Source organism: Pipra filicauda, unplaced genomic scaffold, assembly GCF_003945595.2.
Source record: "Pipra filicauda isolate LSUMZ 115617 unplaced genomic scaffold, ASM394559v2 scaffold52_size3558583_pilon, whole genome shotgun sequence".
Taxonomy (NCBI): Eukaryota; Metazoa; Chordata; class Aves; order Passeriformes; family Pipridae; genus Pipra; species Pipra filicauda.
This window is the reverse complement of record NW_024104676.1, coordinates 2,644,099-2,650,098: the sequence shown is the minus strand read 5'-3', so window position 1 is coordinate 2,650,098 and position 6,000 is coordinate 2,644,099. Positions and strand designations below refer to the sequence as shown.

Genomic DNA, 6,000 nt, shown 5'->3' with positions numbered 1-6,000 from the left:
AATCACATGGCTTCCCACTGCACTTAGTATTAATAAAACACTTGACAGTGTCTGAAATATATCAAATTTCAAATGGACTTGAAACCTTAACTAACCAGCCAAGACTTTAGAAAAAGCATGTAGCTCAAAAGTGGAGGACATGGAAAATGCACTGGATTGCAGAACTTGCTATCTCTTCCCAGTTGTGCCCTGGCAACACCTCAAGGCAAGACTGGAGTGACTACTGCCATGACTTTTCATCCTTGTGTATGGAAAGAAAAGAAAGGGGGGGCAATCCAGATCTAGCAGCAAACATGACAGATGACTGATGGACCTATGTTTCAGCAAATATACACAGGTACGATGCAAGAATGATAAATAGGCTGTAGTTAAGCAGAAGAACAGTTCTCCTTGGCAACCTGCCATTTCGTGATTGCAGAGAAGCTATTGAAGTCCAAGGCAATAACAAAATCAACTCATAAGAACAAATTTGTATCAAGTATTTTGTTTACATATTAAAACTGGAAGCGAAATAAAAGAAAAAGAGCTAACTTCCTTGGACTTGAAAACATTGGTATTGCTTTCTCATCAACTTCCAAACTGTCAAATTAACAGAAAGAGTAAAGCCCTGTTTTCTTCACCAGCAGAAGTGTCTTTGAGCAACTTTCAACCCAACCACTGTGTCAGGTTCCAGTCATTTCATTTATGAAGCAAATAATAAGCTCCACAGTGTCAATGAGAAAAGGTAAGTTGCTCAAAAAAAAAAAAAGTCAGAGTATAAGCCCTTAAATTAGGCACTTCAACACAAATTTTATGATACCATCCTAGCTTGAATTTCATTATAACGCTTTAGTCTTATTATCCAAATCATTCACTTAAGCATGTATATTTGAGGAGTCTTGGGACCAACCACTGAGTGTTGGTCTCTCTCTTCCACAATTGTAACTGAAAAGATAAAAGGTGAACACAACACCTCTGTGACCTTGTTTGCCAAAATGTAGATTTGTAATTTCCCATGTGAAGGATACCTCCAGAAACTCCCAATGTCAAGGACAGAACAGAAATTGAGAAATTATTCCATCTTCTCAGCTTTGAATGCAAGCAACTTCCAAGCAGGGACCACAGAGATCCTGAGGCAGTCTGCTTCTTACAGGTCTCAGCTGTTTTTCTCACTGTCACAGCAGTCACAGAAAGCTTGCTTGGACATCATAGTGAGAGATGAGTCAGACTTCTCTATGCATCAGGAAGTTTCCTCATACCCAGCACTTCTGAAGATTGGACTGAATCATGCAGATAGGGTAGTTTGTACCAGAGGAGCTATCATGTTGTGGCACAAAACTATGTAGATATTTTTGAAGGAAAAAATTGCTTCTACCAAAGTGCAGCGTGGATGGAATTGCTGTCAGCAATTTATCTACAATGTGAGAGCCTCCTGGGTCTGAGATTTCAAATTTGAATTCAATATCTTGAATCAGAAATGCCTGACTCTTTTTATTGACTGAAAAGTATAGGACAATAATGGTCTTTCCTTAGGCACCTTCTGACAATTAATAAAGTAGGCTCCTAATTAAGAAACCCATAAAGAATGCTAAAACCTACCATCTTACAGTTTAAAATAAATTTCATGCAAAACTTATATATAGTATGTTTGCTGTCTGCCTAGTATTTATTTAAAACCCTTTCCCACTGCAGATGGGAAAGCTCTTTCTTACCACCAAAGACAAGTGCAAAACACTGGGGACGTAGAACAATTGACATTGTTAAAGGTAACAGGGAGAGCTTTCATTGAAAGCATACTACGTATCCCACAGCTGCTGGTTATCTCCCAGTGCTGGAACTGATAAATGATGTACAGCACGAGTGAATGCTGAGACACAGCTACACAGAGAAAAGGGAACCTAAGAGGAATTCCTTGACAGCAAGAAACAACTCATTTTATGAAGAGAGCAGGTATGGTATTTATTTTTCCTTTGCACATCTGTCTTATTTTCTAAAACTGGGGACTTGTTCTTGACTCTCTCAGGGTTCTCTGTTTCAAGACAGAGTCTTGGTCATGACAGCAGCAAACCCCTTGTTTCTTGGTGGCCAGTATGGGTTTACACAGGTATAGGTGTTGATCAAGAGTATATAAAGTTGGTCTTGTAAAGGTGTTCCACTCTTTGAGAAAGCAGTGTGTACTCAAAAGGGGTTCTGTGATTCAATATGCCTCTCTGTTACCCCATCATCCTAGTTTTCCTCCTTTCACTTTATCTGCTCCTGTGTTTTTCTCAGTTTCAAAATGTCTGAGTTGTCCTAAAGAGCATCTCTGTTGTTTTGAAAGGCAGTATAGGTTTCCTAGATTGCTGGTTTTGGCTGAGGTGGAGTTAATCTTCTTCACATTTGCTAGTATGGGGCTATGTTTTGGATCTGTGCTGAACACAGATTTGATAATATAGAGATGTTTTTGTTAGTGCTGCACAGGGCTTACACAGAGCCAAGGCCTTTTCTGCTTTTTGCCACGCTGTCAAGGAAGTTGGGAGTGTACAGGAGGTTGGGAGGATATGCAGCCAGGACTGCTGACCCTAACTGACCCAAGGGATATTCTACACTATATGACATCGTGCTTAGTATATAAAGTGCGGGGAAAAAAGAAAAAAGGGGGGTACATTTGGAGTGATGGTTGCCCACAGGAAGCAATGAATTAATTCCTTGTTTTGCTTTGCCTGTGTGTGTGGCTTTTAGTTTCCCTATTAACTTGTCTTTGTTTCAACCCAAATGTTTTCTAGCTTTTATCCTTCCGATTCTCTCCCCAGTCACACTGGTGGAGGAACGAGCAAGTGGGTGCATGGGGTTTGGTTGATGGCTGGAGTTAAACGATGACACCAGACTAAGCTGCCTCATATATTGAACTGTGTAAAGAGCATTTGCAACTAATTGAAAACACGTATACACTTCACAGATGAATGCCTCAGTCATTATCTTTCAATTATGAATCTTGGCTCGCTCTATTCTTCAATATCTGATTTTGAAACCACCTTCAAATCCTGACCTGTAAGCTCAGTAGCTTGTGTAAGATCTGGAAGATAAAGAACACTTTTGGCTCCGTATTATGTCAGATCCTATTTATGGGGAAACATAAAAATTATAGTCTATAGGGACTACAGTGCGGCACATATTTAATAGAATAGGTATAATTTTATCAGAAACACCAGAGTTTGAAAGCAGAAATCAAAGAATTTGCAATATATTATACCAGGCTCTGATCTAGTTCCAGCAATAATAGGAGAGTCTTTAAAAGAAATCATAGTCCTTTATCCACTTTTCTCTTAGGTTCTGAACTACTGACAGAGTCAGTGTGACTCACTGACACTGATCCTGGAGTTACTGAGGATGTTTTAAACTCACCACGGTGTAGATGACAGTAGATCCATTTTAAGTGCTATCATTCAGCAACCATGAGAACATACAGACTTGAATACTTTCAAAAATTGTTTGTTTTAACAGTTTTGCTGCTGATGTTATAGTGGTTTTTTTTTGAAAAGTGTTTCTCTTTAAGCAATTGCTAACAGATATGTGTGAATATTCTAATGTAAGCTTTTTTTATTATTTTTTTAAAAACGTTCTGTTGAAAGCACTATGAATAGGTGGAGAAATGTAACTATTCACAAATTGCTTTGTTTTACACAGGAAGGAAAAATACTTTTATACTATGTATATAATACATAATTACCTTTAACAATGTCAACTGTTCTACATCCCCAGTGATTTGTACTTGTCTTTGGTGGTTAGAAACAGCATTTCCAGCTGCAGTGGGAAAGGGTTTTGAATAAATACTAGGCAGACAGCAAACATACTATATATAAGTTTTGCATGAAATGTATTTTAATATATATATTGTTATTCTTTAACAATTTTGAGTTTTACTTGCTTTTCAAGTTTTAGTAATTTGATTGAAATGATCTATTTAGGAATTTATTTAATTTTAGGAAGACATATATACAAAATTTAAAATTAATTTTTAATTAAAAGATAAAAAATATAGAGATTATCAAGTTATATCTTTTTATGCTAAGTTTTAATTTTTATTGAATTCAGGACCCTTACATGCCAGAGTAACAATATATATTTATATATATATATATAAGTGGTTTATAGCTAAGAATAGAAATATGAATAAGATAATCCACATTTTCACATTTGATTTCATAGACTTTATTTCTCAGTTCAGCTTTATAATATAAACACGGAAAATATTACAAGTCATACCATGCCTCCCATGATCATCGTCACTATGTTCAGTGTAAAATATTAGATAGGTACAAACTGATCAGAAAGTAATTTGGCTGGTCACTGGAAGAACAATTTAATCATCAGAAGATAGTATATTCTTTTACCCCTATTCATTCTCTCAGAATTAGTCCCAGAGCTCAGAATTAGTCCTAGAGTTCAGAATTATTCCATGGCTGAGGTAGCCCAGCTTTAAGTAACAAAATAAATAAACTCGATTAATCATCAATCCATTTGATCAGTGGAAGGTGTGATATAACAGTAAACTATGGTTAATGAATTTTCTTTCAGTCCTGAGAAACCACAAATAGAAGTATGATTTTTCTGTTCAATTTCTACAAATAATTACAGGTCTCTATGCAAAATGTCACACTAGCTTTATAATAAGTGACACTTTTTGTTCTTCTAATGCTTGTTGAGATTGAGAAGAGGCTTAAGGATTTACTCATCCTCTTCTTTCCAATCAGTAGTAGTAAGACTGACTAAGCAAAGATGTTTCAGCATTCTGGTTTTGGGTCATGACGTGGTAGGCAGACAGATCCAGTTACACCTCCTACCCTGGCTGAAATAAGAGTCATGTTTTGAACTGTAATGGACAGGAGTGAAAACTCCTCTTTTCCCCAGGAAAAGATCAGGAAGGGAGACGGAAAGAGTAATCAGTATTCGTGTCTGCTCTTTCTCTTACAGTAGAATCACATTTATATCCTTGCATCTGAAAGAGGATAGAGGTTTGAAGATTTTTTTAAGTCTGGGATGCATCTTATTCTTTCATTCCACAACAGTGGTACAAAGTCCACCTCACCACAGTATTATGTTTACGATACCTTAAAGAAGATCAAACAATGAGTGAAATCTTTATGGCTGCTGTGAAGGATGAAATATTTCTATGCAGACAGAATGGGATGGGGAAGGTTGTTTGCATATTTTCCTATGGACTATGATTTGAAATTGCAAATCTAATAGAATAAGCAACAAAAATTTATGTTTCACAGTCATAGTTGTTTTCCATAGTCTGAGCCCAGAGTTATCCCTCCCATGGAAGAAAACTGAGTTGCATTTTCCTCTGCAAAACTGCTTTTCTTCATGCTGCCTGCCTGGCTATGCTTAGTCTTCAGTTGGATAACTCAATTTACTCGTTTATGAGATACATACTAGCCACAAATATTCATTCTCTGTGCCTCTTCAGGAATGAAAGGAAATACCCACATTCCCCTCTATTAATTTGTTAAAGAACAGGATGGTTCAGTTGCCCCACGGTAAAGCTTATTTGTCTAGAAACTTTAGTATATTGCAGTACACAGAAATTGTACAACTGATACTACAAGTACATTTACGAACAACATATTCAGAAGCAGTGCCCACAGTGGATAGGATATAATCCCACTCTTCCTACAGAAGCCAAATACATCCATCAGCAGAGTTCAGTCTAATGCCAGTGTACACAAATTGAATCCTTTTTCTATTTCCCTAGAAATAGACTGATGTAAGTCACCAAAAGAAATAGAAGTCATTGCCTTTTCAGTCCGTCAGATCAACGATCCATGAATAAGGAAGCATTCACGCCAAGAATTAGAATAGATTGGAGATCTGTTTCTTTTGTCTTCAGTATACTTGAAAAATAGAGCCCATTATGGAGATTTGTGTATGCATTGGTTTTCTTGTTGCATTTTGCTTTTTTTTCTGGTATAAATCCATTTTTTCAAGACTTTCAAGACTTTATTTCAAGATGCAAGCACAGAATTAATATACCAGTGC

At 36.7% G+C, this 6,000-nt stretch overlaps 1 protein-coding gene across 2 annotated transcripts in view; it reads left to right on the top strand.

Annotated features, from left to right (window-relative positions):
- The first annotated feature begins 1,848 nt into the window (after positions 1–1,848).
- The window catches only part of CDH19 (cadherin 19), a 113,701-nt gene continuing 109,549 nt past the window's right edge, over positions 1,849–6,000 (top strand). For both annotated transcript variants that reach the window (XR_003541085.2, XM_027723120.2), the window contains exon 1: positions 1,849–1,929. The gene's annotated coding sequence lies outside the window, so the exon portion shown is untranslated. The remainder of the gene's footprint in view (positions 1,930–6,000) is intronic.